Raw genomic sequence first — 14,922 nt, 5'->3', positions numbered from 1 at the left:
TGGAACATCATTACTTGTGACACCAGGATAGAGCATTTGTTACAGAAATTGATCTATTTGCATATACCTGTAGTCTTAATTCTAGAGACCAATTGGTCAAGACAGATAGAGAAGATTACTCTTCGTAGTTATGCTACATGTCACAAGAAGAATGCCATTTATGCAATCAAATGCCTATCTGGTATATACTATGTGGGACGGTCTACATGTGCCTGTACGCTTTGGTGGAATGAGCATAGGTCAGCTATCAGGACAAAGAATGAAAATGTGTCAGTGTCAAGACAATGGGTGTAAAATCAGCATAACATTGCACAGATCTGTTTACAGATCCTTGAGGTAGTGAAGAAAGATGACCACATGATTATTTTGGAAACAAACTGGATCTAAGAGATACTTTCTGGATTGAAAGACTTAATGCAATGACCCCAGGGGGGATGACTGAGGATTGCAATTCCTCATGCTTTTTGTAAACTTTGAGCAATGTTCAAAAGGTTTGGATTGCTCCTAGGAATGATAGACTATCTATGGTAATACTCCATAAGATGGGTATATCTATACATTATTATACTGTATGACAAGAAAAACACGTTGATTTTACATATTACATTTTTTAGTTTTCCCACACATAGTAGGTGACATTTTACATCATAAATATGGAGAGGGAGCTTCACAAACTATCTGTATAGATAGCGAACATCCGGTTGTGATTTTGTATCACAGTTGGCACACATGCAAAAGGTAATCATAATAATTGCTTTACCATAAAATTATAAAACCCATGTCTTGGTTGAAATGAGATTAACAAGAGTTACATCTTTATTTATCGAGTCCATCAACATTTATTCATATGACATCATGTTCGTGGTGTTATAACAATACTACAGGAATGGGATACCTCTGCGGATCCCCAGGTACATTTGTACATGTGTGAAAAATTGATATACTTGTTAGCTCACTAGTTTCTAGAGCCGGTTGATACATTTTTTCTTTCCGTTACCTAATTTCTTTTGTTTCCTTACCCAATTACTAATTACGTTGCTTGCATGTCATCTACATTCACCAATTTTTACTTGACGTCGCCACGTGTGATGTCATGTCGCCAATGACATCATCACATGAACAGCATCACTCGAGAAAGGTTTTTGCCGCAGCTCATCAAATAAATGCAGATCTAACAGTGAACTGTGTCCTTAAGACACTTTTTACATGTTACCTTCTTCGAGGTGAGTGCAGTTACTCTTCATGGGCTTAACTGTTCATTATTTTAATGTGTAGACTTGCAATGGCAGTACACTTTTGTGACAGATTGTGGCATATCTGTTTACAAGTTACAGAATATTTACATCTTCCTTGTCAGGAGGAAGTAGACAGAATGGTTCAGGTATTGTACGTAAATAATTTAAGCATGAGGTTTGCCATGATATGTGATTGATTCAATCTACTTTTTTAAAAATATTACACAGATATTGAGAGACAAGTTTTCGTATTTTTTCCTTAGATTTGATGAGAACTATACAGACACTGTAATCACAATATATACATGTCACATTTGTTTAAACTCTTTATAAGATGACTAGCTTAACTACCCACCTTCGCACAGGATTTAAATTCTCAGATTTTTAAATCACTGATCGGTAAGTCTTGCTTGAGTTTCTTCAGCAGTTTCATTCCTTTATTCATCAGCACTAATTCTCTTAACAGCAAGTTCTGTTTCAGTTTCATCAGCAGTTTCGTTGCTTTGTTTTTTAGCAGCACAAATTCTCTGATTAGTAAATCTTGCTTCAGGTTCATTGTTCTGTCTCAAAGCATGTTGAATTCTATCAGCTTAATGGTCTTGATATCTTCCTTCTTCAGAACGTTGATCATGTTTCTGCTTTCGATGTTTTGTTTTGATGCAGGTGGGATTAAATACTCTCTTTTTTCATAGCATTTCTGTAAAAATGTATTTGTGGGATTAAAACATGACTGAAAGGGGAGTATACAGAAGAAAGAAGTATTTGTGTTAAACATGGACCTGATTCAAATCATCAGATTAAACTATAACATAAGAATTGTAGCAACATTCCATTTGATGTCATGAGGGTGAAGTACCTGTCCTTTAAAAAATGTTGCAATAGAAATTAATCAGGTATTGATCATGTTTCCGCTTCGATGCACGATGATGATCTCTTTCTACAAATGACCTGTAGATGGTGGTGTAACACTACAAAACATAATGCTGAAAAACAAAGCCGAAAAACCAAAAATATGAATTATCTCGGGAATGGGATGACCGATCAAGCCAGAAATAGTTGCATTAATTTGACAATGAAATAAAGAATATTCCATGCAAACCTCATGACACCAGTCCTCACTGTTCATGAGTTACATCCCCAAGAACACCACATACAAACCCACAAACAAACACAACTTTGTTTTATATATATATATATATATATATATATATTTCACTAATTATTGTTCTGTTTTCTTTTTTATTGTCTTGTTTTTTTCTATTTGTTTATCTCGTTATCACATGTTATATATCTAATGGATAATTTCCTGTGAAGGGATGTTTTTTACTTGTGTGTTGTGTGTTGTGGTACAGTGTATAATATATGGTTTAGGTCTACTTAGTCAAAAATAGTTGACCTTTTCCAATTTTACCTCATTTTTGTGGTTGTTTTTTTTGGTCGAAAATGTGGGGGAACCACCCTGCAAATTCCCCCTACTTCCCTCCACCTTAACCTATTCCCTTACCCCTCCCCATATATTTATTTAATATAATTTGATGGAAAAAAACTATCAAAATAATTGGGTCAAATCAAAAAGGTCAAATGTTTTTCCATCAAGTATGCTAATACTAAATATATGCCCTGGTGATGGGCAAATGTCTGAAATGCATTGGCACAAATACACTATCAGTGTCTGTTTTCTCTGCATTTGAAGTGTTTATTAAAAGGATTGTGACCACAGATGAAGCTGTATAGCTGGATGTATTTTATTGTTACTAAGTGAAGAAATCGATTTAAGGAATTTGATTTCTTCAAATACTGATTTAGAAAAACCTCTCGGAGACCTCTTGAGAGGTCTTTCGAAATCAAATTGTCAGTCCCTCAGACGCACATGAGTGCATTCAGGGGCTAACAGCTGCATCCAAGCCAGAAAAGGGGAGACTAGGGTGATGGTGAGTAATGTTTGGGGAGGAGGGCAGGGAGTGAGTAACTCTAAGTGTGCGCATGTTTGTTTTCCTGTTAGTCTGTCTGTAATGGGGGTGTGATGGGAGAAAGACTTTTGGCACAGAAGAGAGGGGTTGAGTGGGAGAAAATTAGCTTGGGGTGAAAACCCCCCGATTTACAAAAATCTCACCAGTGTGGGAGGGATGGGGTGGGAAGGGTATCAGATTTGTGGAGGGGGGGTTAGGTTGAGGGTAATGTAATGATATATGTCTGCATACTGAGCGCTTCACAAAATCAACTTTTTTGTGGTCGGTCTTCAATATGTGAAAACATCACATAGAACCCTTTTATTGCAACCATTTTTACCTGTACCTGCAATCAGTTGTTGAGATTAACTGTCACAACAGTGGTGTGAGCATGCAGTTCTCTGAGAATTTTTTCAGAGATTCTTTCTGTAGTTTGTGTTGCCCAGAGTTCCCTGAGCTTTTTTCTGTAGTGCTCCTTCAAAGATTTGATTAGTTTGAGATGAATTATTTAAGCTTTCTTCTAACTATGGTGGTGCGTGCCTATTCCATATTCTTTGACTCTTATTGTAGGGTAGCATCTTTAGGGCTTTCTGTAATTTCAGGTGATTGGGCTCAGCGTGTATGGTCAGAAGATGGCGAGTTCCAGAGCCCAGGAATTGCCACGACTAGTCTCCTGTTCCAGAAAGTCTTGATTCTGTAGGAAGCTGGGGAAGGCATTTATTTATTTATTTATTGTGCATTTGTTAGGTGCTCATATAATAAGTAAATTGGGTTTCAAAGCATAGCTTTGTGATCTACAGAGGATGTACTGGTGCTGGGGATGTACTTAGGACTTGATCCCAGACTGCTCTAGTGATTCAGAGGATTTTCAACCCAAGTCTCAACTGTATGGGGAGGCAATGCAGGCTGTTTTATGGTCCCATTACATGATCATATTTTTGAGGCTATACACAAGTTGTTTATCCAAGCAATTTCTTTCTTGGGAAGGTCCAATAGAATGCTATTGAAATAGTCCAATGTGGACAAAATTAGTGCCTGGCCAAGTTTCATTATGAGTGACCAGAGAATCATGTGCAAGAGGCTGGTTGTATTATTGACCTCTCATCGTGGCAGACATCTGAAGGGAGAAAGAAAGGTGTTGGTGGAACTGGGTCAGGTGATGGGCTGAAATCCATGTAGCATAACCTGGGAACAATTGATGTTGCAGCCTGCCCTCATTCCCTTTATATTCATTATGTATTAATGCATGCTAACAGGGAAGGAAGGATAGCCCAGGGGCAACATGCTTGTCTTGGTAGCAAGACAGCACAGCGCAACACTAGTTTGAATCCTGATCTCGTGCTTAGAAACCACGTATTGCAATTATAATTATAACATTTGTCTTTATGCAGCCTTCTGCTAAGAAAAAACTTACTTGAAGGTATATTAGGTTCAACAGTGATGGTTCTTTCCCACACACCTAGATACAGACAACAAACAAGACAATGAAATAGATAAGTTATCACAGCACCCATTCCCAACCATAAAGAGAACCAACATTTATTTTATGCAATTCAAAAATACTACACTAAGTTTATTCATTCACAATATAACAGAAACTCGACTTTGCCATGGATAACATGGTGGATTGTCAAACTCTAAATGTAAGAACAACGAAAATAGTCTTCCTATCGGTTAAATAAACTTGCAATATAAATGTAAAACACCAGTACCCTTCAAATTGGGGAGTATGGAAAGAATGAAGGGTTTTGAAGCAGCAGACTGGTACTTCATTGAAACATTCCAGTCCTGTCACGTTCCACTTTACAATTAATGGTATAAGAGTAAGTTGCTTAAACACAGGATCACACTGTTTGGCGTATTCACTGAATACAAGGAATCCCTCAGCACACTTTGCCTTGGGGTATTTAGCACCAGGCGCTGATGCTTAATTGCATGGAGGCATGTTTATTCATATTTAACAGCTGTGACTCGACCCAGTGGAGTAACCTCCTGAACCCCAAGCTCTAATTTAGGGCTGAATGCTTGTGTAGCCGGTAAGATGCCTCAGCGGGTTGAATGCTTGTTGCCGTGATCGGTGTTTGATTTTCAGGTCGCAGGGTCAAATCCCAGCAAGGCTGACTCAACCTCTCGTCCTTCTGTGGTCAATAAAGGGAGTACCAATTTCGATTTGGTAATAATAAGAATGTATGTACATGTGTGCTATGTAAAGCGCTTTGGATGGATCAAAGCACTACATAAGTATCAAATTATTATTATGGTGCTGTATTGCCTCTGAACCATCAAGTGGCTGAAAGGCATACTTGGTTAAGACACTAATATTATATTATAGGTAAATTAACAGTTACAATTATGCCATTTCATTTCAGAAAACTGTTTTTGCATGCTGAAATGGCTGTCCTTAATTCCTTTAATTGGCCATCAATTTGTATAACAACGAGGATGAACCACTGCGTGTAGATATCCATCCACATATGCCAGAAAACGGTGCCAGGTTTACTAAGTATACCATGCGTTTTTCTCATGCAGGTGGCTAATGCCACCAATGTGAGCCAAATTAGAAAATTAAATTAAAAAATAAAAGCTGTTTTAATAAAGCAGGATGATTCCAGAGAAAGAGTGTGATGATCTTACAACTTCTCTACAGATAGGATATAGGAAATAGGATCTGTTAGCCGCCTGCCTAAACTCATGAACCCTAATCAGTAATGTGTTTAAGGCAGAGCAGCATCTCTTAACCTTAGGAATGAAGATTTACCCCTGCTAAATAGCGCAGGTAGTCTTGATTCTATTAAAGACAAGGAGGCAGCATTAAGCTTCATATTCCATGTATTCCTGTCTCCAGCAGTTTCAACAATAAACCATTTTCTTAACATCTCTTCTGGAGGAAAAAATGTTTTAAATTCTTTTATTTTTCAAACAAAAACTACATTTCCCTTCTGTCCCAGGTCTACTGTAGTCCCCGTGACCTGTCCATGTGACCTTAGTCCATTCACTTCCTGTGCTCTCCCTCTTCTTGAATGCTCTTTAAATGCAATCCAAATTGAACCAGACTTTCAACTGGTCTCAATTTGACAATTGTCCTTTTTTAACTGTCTTGATCTGCGATTCTTCTGCACTAGAACTGGCGGCTTGCTCACAACAGCTCCTCTGTCTCAACCTTTTGGCTCAACTATTCTTCTGGTCATCTCCTAAGGAAAGATACAACAAATTATGTTAGGGAGGCGGATACACACCCTATTCTGGGAGACATTTTTTCATGAGTACAAGTATTATCATTTCACACTAATTCTCCCATGTATCTAGGGCGGGAAAGTAATGCTCGCCTCCTTGTCTTTAATAGAATCAACTACCTGCGCTATTTAGCAGGGGTAATCTTCATTCTATCGCAAGACAGAGGCGAGTATTATGCTTGTTCAAAGCTTGTAATCACTGTCTCTGCAACTGACTGTACAGGCATGAAATAGAATGTTCTAAAGTTGGTATCGCTAGTCCAATCGGCCCCTTGAAGTATATCCTGCAATCTCACGCGCTGTGCTAGCGCTTTTTCAGCCATCACACCCCTGACAGAATGCGGTCCAAATTTAGCTATATTTATTCCTGCTAATTGCATTATTTCTCTGACACATCTTGCTATAGTGGCTGAAGCTACTGCATTGTAGGGTTTCCTGCGTGCTATAAGCAACTGCATTGTGCCTATTGGTCTCAACTGCGCTGTCCTAAGCTCATATTCTTTTAATGCATGTTGCTAAGCACTATTTGGGATGCTCCTGCAAGTAGGGGTAGACAATTGTCGCCAAGTCTGTCTTTGTTCTTCTCACTAGAGTGAAGGTGAATCCTTCTGGTCTCTGGGCCATATGCTCTCCTATTCACATCTAGAGCTATGACATCTGCTACTCTGATACATGTCACTAGGCATAGCAGTATTGCTAGCTTCCCGGAGAGTTGTTTCAATGACAAATACCTATTCCCTGGCCAGCTGGCCAGTAGTCTCAGGACTACTGTAACGTCCTATAACGACTCATTTTGGCAGTGGTGGTTTTTGAAATCTTATTCCTTTCAACAGTCGGACAACTGCTTTGTTCTCCCCTACCAGAAATCCCTCTATGGGTGTGTGACCTGCTGATATTGCTGATCTGTATACTCCAATTGTTCTATAGGCCTACCTGTCTTGTAGTAACTCAGCTAAAAAAGTTTAATATCTCTACTAAAGGTGCTGAAACGGGGTGAAGACTTCTGCTTTTGCACCACCTTGACCATCTACTCCAAACTGCGTCGTAGCTCCTTCTAGTTGATTGTGCCCACGACTCAGCGATGAGGACAGCAGCTTGCGCCGAAATCCCAGGGAGATTCCAGCATCTCCGGCTATCCTGCACGCCATCAGCGGGAGCGTCCCTCTCACTCTCAGTGGATGATATGACCCAACTGGGTCCGTGAGTAGGCTGTCCCCTGTTGGTAGGATTCTCGGGTAATCTGTCACTAGGTCCATCAATGGTCCATCAATGCCGGAAACCATACTTGTGACTTCCATGTCGGCGCTACCACTATCAATGTCACTCTCTCCCTGCACACTTTCGTTAGCACTATGTTCATCATAACGAATGCCGGAAAGGCGGAATGCATTTCTCCTCACCAATCCTGCAGAAATACATCTACTCCCACCGCCGCCGGGTCCCGCCTCCAGCTGAAGTACTTGCTCTTTTGTGCGTTCAGTCTGGACGCAAACAGATCTGTATGTGCTGGTCCCCAGATTTCTTCTATCTGCCAAAAAATCTCCTTGTCTAGCATCCAGTCACTGGTGTCTGTTAGATATCTGGAATTCCAGTCCGCTAGTACATTTTGTGAGCCTGGGAGATACTCCGCTACAACTGACGTCCTTGATTCTAGGCACAAGTACCAGAAGTCTTTGGAGACTTCTACTAATAACTTGGACTTCGTCCCTCCTAAGTGATTGATGTACCTGACTGCTGATATGTTGTTCATTTTCAGCAGGATACACAAATTCACTTTGTCTGTCGTAAAAGCCTTGATCGCAAACGATCCGGCTAACAGTTCCAGACAGTTGATGTGTAATTTGAGTTCTTCTGAACTCCACTTGCCTCCTGTCTCTAGTTCTCCGCAACAGGCTCCTCAGCCTGCTCTGCTGGCATCTGATTAATAACCACTGAACAGGTTATCATGTCTGTTCTTGCGAGAGAGGGGCGCCCGCTACCTTTGTAAAACTATTTGTTAAGGAACCTGGGATTGGTAACCCTAGGTCTCCTGGGGGCAACCAGACGTGGTCTCCCTCTCACTGTGCTTAGAGAGGCATCAGCTTCACCTCACTGATGATCCCCAACAAGGGTGAAACACGTGTATGGGGTTGCTGGTGGTACTCTCGTTCAGATTGGAATTGCCATTGTATTTCGGTGCTGGACTGCCCCTGGGCAGGACAAAGACTGATATGCAAATGGATATTTCCCATCTGTGAAAGGCACAGTGAGTAAAAGCAGTGGCTGCGAACTCTCAAGTGGTTAATAACCACTGAACAGGTTATCATGTCTGTTCTTGCGAGAGAGGGGCGCCCGCTACCTTTGTAAAACTATCGGTCGCCGAATATGGCTTTCCCGTTCCAGGTGTCCATGTTCTGTAACCACCATTCTAGTTCTGTCTTTGACTTTCCATCTAGAAGTACTAGTTGATGCTATTGTAAGCCCTGCTGTAGGTGTTTTATTTTCAGCCGTTGAAGGGCACGATAGTGTAGGGGTCCTGGAAATATTGCTTGTATTGATGCTGCTAGCAGCCCCACTACTCTCGCTATTGTCCGCAGAGAAATGATGGTTTTGCTGAGGCAAATCCTTATTCCCCTCTTTATGTCCCTTATTTTCCTGAGCGGTAGTTCTAGTGTCACCTTTCTGGCATCTATGATGAACCCTAGAAATCCATCCTCTTCGCTGGTGTCACTTCTGATTTATCTTGATTCACTAGGAAACCTAATGACCTCAGGAGGTCTGTCACCCAGTTTGTCTGGTATAGGAGCATCTCCCTGCTGTTTGCCATCAGCAAGATGTCATCCAGATATATAATCATTCTTAACCCTTTCTCTCTCATTGTCGTGGCTATGGGACTCATGAGTTTCGTGAATGCCCAAGGCGCTGACGCTAGTCCAAATGGCATTGTCGCAAATTGCCAGAATTGCCCGTCCCAGTCGAATGCTAGAAAGGGGTGATAATCTTCCTGTACTGGTATTGTGAGGTATGCATCCTTTAAATCTACTCTCGTGAGCCAGTCGCCCTGTCTGAGGGTGTCTCTGAACTGGTGGATTCCCTCCATCTTGAAATGGAGATACACCACCCACCTGTTAATTTCTCTCAAGTTTATCACAGGCATTACTTTGTCTTTCCTGTGAACCAGGAACATATTGCTTATAAACCTGGGGTTTGTCCTGCATGGTTATATCAGCCTTTTGCTCGTCAGATTTCGCAGCTCTGCGTTTAAGGTCTCCTTCTCTGCTAATGCTGAATACAATGGGTGGGAGGGTTGGTATTGAAAGGGTATCTCTGTGAATTCTAGCTGCAGGCCCTTGACTGTCTGCAGTAACCAGGCGTCGCTGGAAAGCATGCGCCAGTTTTCCCAGAATCTCGATGTTCTCCCCCTTACTGGCGGGTATGTGTGCTTTCTCACCTGTGGGGAGGTTCCGTCCTCTTCCCTGTCCTCTGCCTCTCCTTCCTCTTTGGAAACAACCTATTGGGGGAAAGAAAGCACCCTGCTGCTTGTTTTCCCAATAGTTGGCCCTGTTGTTGTGAGTCCTCCTCGTGGCTTGGTAGCGACCGGTCGGTCGGCCTCGGTACCAACCGGTCCCGACAAAAACTCTCCCGGGAAATATTTTCTTTGTTGAGCTTGAGCCTTCTCCAATGAGGTATAGGTTCCTACGAACCTTCCCATTTCCTTCCCAAAGGTTTCTCCGAATGGCAGTCCTTGGGCCGATTCGCCGGCTTCGTAGGGTGCTAGGTCGCATAGATTAGGGTCTATCTTGAGGAGCAGTCCTCTTCTGTGCTCAGAAGATATGGCGCAATTAGCATTACCCAAGAGGCAAACCGCTCTCTGAGCCCAGTTGGCGAGTCCATCCTGGTCTACTTCTTCCCCTGTATCTTTTGCTCGTTCAGCTAAGTCCATGATCTTCGCTAGTGGTCCCGCCAGGTTCAGCACTTTTTCTTGGCAACTTCGCCAGCATCGGTCGATCCTTTTTCTGGGATCCCTAGAGGTTTTTGAAACAAAGGCGAACATTTTTGGATCAATCTCCGGTGCTTCCACCACCTTTCCTGGTAGTTCGGGTTGTCGGCATTCAGCCCTCATCCTCTGGCGCACCTCTCTCTCTAGGGCTTTCCGTAGCCTGTTGGTCATGTATTGAATGACGCTTGGCGATGGTAGCCATTCTGAGGTCCTCAATGTTGTTGAGTTTCCTCCATTTTTTCTTGGGTGGATGTTGGATCTCTTCTTCTTCTTTGTCTATTTCTTCTTGTGAGGATTATGGGGACCCTCTGGGTTCCTTTTCTGAGCATTGCTACTCCTCATCCATATTATCTTCCCCTGGGTAGGGGTTATTGAGGCTCGGCACTCCCGACTTCTTGATAAATGCGTCTCTCCATTTTTTGAATGCGTTTGTAGCCTCAGGGGCCTTTGGTTCTGCCCCGTCTGCTTGGCCCGGGGGTCAGAAGAGTTCTTGCTCTTCCGGGCCTTATAACACCCCTGTGGGTCCTCTAATGGGACCTTTGTGGACGTGCTGTCTTTTAATTGGAGCCCTTCTCTTTCTGGCTCAGGTAGACCTCTATTGTTTCCAGTCTGTCTTGGAGGGGCCTTACCCCTTGAGCCACTGCCTCTATTAGTGAGTCTCCGAGCACTTCTTTGAAGCTGTAGGCTAGGTCCTCTGAGTAGGCTGCCTCTTGCTCCTCTTCACTCCATTCGAAATCCATCATACTTTGTGTTGTTAAGTGCCTTTCAATACCTCTGCAGGTGTAGTGGCATGTCCACTGCTCAGTTTATGATGTGGATGAGGCTGCACCTTGTTCTGCTGAGCAGACTTAAATATTGTCTTCTGTTATAGAATGGGCCAGTGTGTTCTTAGCTCTGTGTATTGAGTGTTCTTTTGTTTTAATGAGGGCACTGTCCGGTATAATGAATAGTATTTGTACTGCTCATAGCCATCACTCGTAACCCTCTGGTGCTCTGTGTTAAGACAAGCATTAAAATTTGCTTGCTCGTGTGTTGAAGCCCCTCCTTCGCGAGGGTGGGGGCTCTTCCGCCTCCAATGAGCTTCGCGCTCTTATCCAGGTTCTTTGGAACCTCCTCGCGTTTGTGGAGGTTTGGCCCCACCCCCACGAGGGTAGGGGCCGATTTGCGCTGCGAGCGCGACTGCGGCTCCCTTGCCTGCGCGGCAGGGGCTCGCTTGGATTGAGGAGGGATAAGGCAAGGGGATCTTTTCTGCATGCTCACTCTTAGACCTCCGCGACTTGATACAAAGTACAGGTTTTGAAATGTCACAATGGTGTGTGCAGGAAACGGAAACAGAGTTCCCCGACTCCGTTTGTCAAAAGTGAAAAAGAAGGTTTCTGCACACATCTATTACTGCACCACAATAAAGATTATGTTCCAAACGCAATGATTTTCATAATTTATCACATATTTAGGGTGGCCCTTAAAGATGTCACGTGTTTCGGCACCCTGAGTGTGCCTTTTTCAAATCTGGGCAATAGTAGTTACTTGAAATACTATGTACAGCAAAATAAAGTAATGTGTGCACATTCCATAGTTTGAAACAGAGGTAAGAGGGAAAAACAAATTAAATAAAATATAAAGACAATGTGAAATCTGAAAAAATTTCCTAAATCAAATATGCATTCCAATTATATTTTCCATCATATGGTCAGAGTAGTTAAAAGAAATTTATAGTGACCATGGTCCACAAATTCATTTTCACACAGTAATATTAAATGGGGTTTATAGTCATAACATCAAAAACCAAAAAATCGAAAGTCAAAATCTTGAAAAAAAAAAGTTTTTTAATGACGTTTTTTATTCGAAATGGGGGTTTCCCCCCACAACCCCCCTTTTTTTTGTTTTTACCTTTTTGTTTTTTCATGCTAGAGCCGAAAAATGAATGCAAATAAAAAAAAACATTATTCGACTTTTTTTTTTGGCGCTTTTTTTTTCGAGATTATGGCTTTCGACTTTTTTTTCTCCATATTATGACTGCACACCATTAAATGGCATTATATAAATTTCACATAACAGCATTATATATAGGTGAAAAGTCATGTATGCAGTTGCATGTGGAGATAGAAGGTTGTAAACATACCATCAGGACGCCCGGTCATAATGGTGAGACACGAGAGAGTAGCGGGGAGATGGGAAATGAGAAAGGGGTGGTGGGTGGATTTATGAGTTTGAAGAGTGGGAAAGGGTAAATGAAAGGCAAAAATAAGGGTAAAAGTAGTGCATATTTGGTTACGCTGTTACTGTCTTTAAGACAGAAATCTGTTTGGGCTTACCTCTCTATTGAGGTTCAAAAAGCTCTCTGATGTTGTCTTGGCGATTAGAGTACCATATGACTCGTAAGGGTTACGAGCGCTTTAAAAGCAAGCGAAAAGAGGAGCATTATTTTCAATTTTGCGTTTTTCAGTTGCTTATTATGTGCTGTTATTAGTTAAGTGCACATGGTTTTAGCTGTTAATCATGTGAACATTGTGCTGCGGTGTAATGCACAAGAAAAAATTATCTTTGATGCGGTCTAGAACACTCCTAAACAGTGTCGGAAATTGCGTGCTTGGATAGTCGATGTTCCCAATGCGGTCTGAAAGCTGATTTGTAAACAACAGTCAATTCATAACGTTATAGCAGTATGGTGAGCTTGCCTGCTTAACGCAGATTCGTTAGTGATTGGTAACCCTAGTGGGTGAGCTTGCAGTCCCCCTTAGGGCTTACCTTCAAAGATCTGGTTTAGTGCATCACGCGTCGTGTTCTTACTGATAGCAGAGTCAGGCGGCTGTGAGCTGCCTTTTGGTTGTTACCATGGTAACCTCTTAGTCCTACTTCTATTTTGGTGTGTTTGAAGCTGTCTGCCATATTTTGGGCCAAATTTGTCACTAGACATAGAAAATACGTGGGTGTAAACTGATCGAAGTGCTTCTTGGCTACTTTTGCCATAGTAAGAAAAATGGAGAGATGAAACGTTGTTATATTCTTTTTGATATTAAGTGAGAAAAAGGCCATGGGTGCATTGGTGGAGGAAGTGGCTACTTATATTGTTAGTGTCAAAATCACGCATGGTTATGTGCCATTGCTCCCAGTGCTTTATGGGACATGTAGTTACGTGAATGTATGAAGATGCAGGTACTTAATCAAACTACACATTATTTGCCTACTCTCAGTGTGCTATTATACATGTGGTTGCATCTCAGGGTTTTTATGACAAATAGTGTGCTTGGGTGCTGCGCGTTCATGTTCTAAGGATATCTGAATCCTGGTGCCGTATTTATTCTCCTACTTTTCATGAATCAAAATTAAGCCAGATATAATATTCAATCACTTCTCAATTATTATTAAAAAAATAGGACATTTCATTATCTGTGTTTAAACCAGTTTCTACACATCTAAAGTAGTTAATAAGTTTAGCCTCTTCCTGGCGTAGCCGCAGTTGCTGATTTCCACCTCTGCATCCCAGGGACACTTTTCTGAGTCCAATAAATGTGATGTCTTGCTAATGATCCATCTGATGAAACTTCTGCCAATGTTCAGCTAATGGCAGGTTTTTATCTTGACTTCCGATCACTGCTAAGTGTTCTCGAAACCTGGTGCGAAGTTCTCGAATTGTGCTGCCTATGTAAATCTTCCTTCAAGTGCATATTATAGCATATATCACGTACTTGGTACGACAATTGATTTGTTCTCTTATTATCATCTGAATCCCATTACTGGCTTTAAAATCGTCTGTCATAATTGTCGCATGATTGCAAATGGAGCAGGTTCCACATTTTCTGAAACCTGGCCTGGATTCCTGGAGCCAAGTCCCTGGAGTTTCCTTTTTGTCATCGGGTAATAGCGAAGAGCTGAGGCTCATTTTAAAGTTCTAGTTCTTCCGTAGACTACTAAGAGATAGTCCTGAATAAAAGACCCAATGTGGGGGTCTAGTTTGAGCAGATCCCAATGCCTTCTAAGAGTTTTCTTGATCAGATGTTTGTTTGCACAATAGGTCGTGATAAATTGTACCTTGTTCTCTTGAGTTGGTCTGTCCTGTTGTGTTAGCGTTTGTGACCTCGATGTCTGATGTGCTTTATTGAAGGCTGTTTGGATGCTTGCTCCAGAGTAACCTCTGGCTTTGAATCTCGTAGACAGGGTTTTACATTCTTCATTGAAACATGTTTGTTCATAACAGTTCCTCCTGGCTCTGATATACTCTCCCTTTGGGATATTCCGAATTACTGGTTCGTAGTGACAACTGGGGCGTGTAGTGTGGAGTTTACTTTTGTTTCTTTTCAATATGTTTGTGTTTTGAGGTACTCTCCTGATACATAGATTGTCAAATCCAGAAAGTTGATCTCTGTGTTGTTGTATCCACCTGTGAACTCAATACCTAGATCATTATTATTGATTTCTTGTCTGAAGATTTTCAATTCTTGTGGTGTGCCTTTCCATATGAAAAGTACGTCGTCAATGTAACGGGTCCATTTTACAACATGTTCTCTATATGTCTCTGTAGTGTA

General features: G+C 41.6%; 1 long non-coding RNA gene across 1 annotated transcript; it reads right to left on the bottom strand.

Moving 5' to 3' along the window:
- Nucleotides 1-215: 215 nt before the first annotated feature.
- On the bottom strand, nt 216-4,643 carry LOC138493211 (uncharacterized). Its single transcript, XR_011276313.1, has 3 exons — nt 4,599-4,643; nt 2,092-2,218; nt 216-1,932 (listed from the first exon to the last, which is right to left on the bottom strand). It is a non-coding gene; the product is annotated as an uncharacterized lncRNA (long non-coding RNA).
- Nucleotides 4,644-14,922: the final 10,279 nt, after the last annotated feature.

The sequence above is a fragment of the Ambystoma mexicanum genome, chromosome 10, assembly GCF_040938575.1.
Source record: "Ambystoma mexicanum isolate Mex_15411 chromosome 10, UKY_AmexF1_1, whole genome shotgun sequence".
Taxonomy (NCBI): domain Eukaryota; kingdom Metazoa; phylum Chordata; class Amphibia; order Caudata; family Ambystomatidae; genus Ambystoma; species Ambystoma mexicanum.
This window is presented reverse-complemented; position numbering and strand designations above follow the sequence as displayed.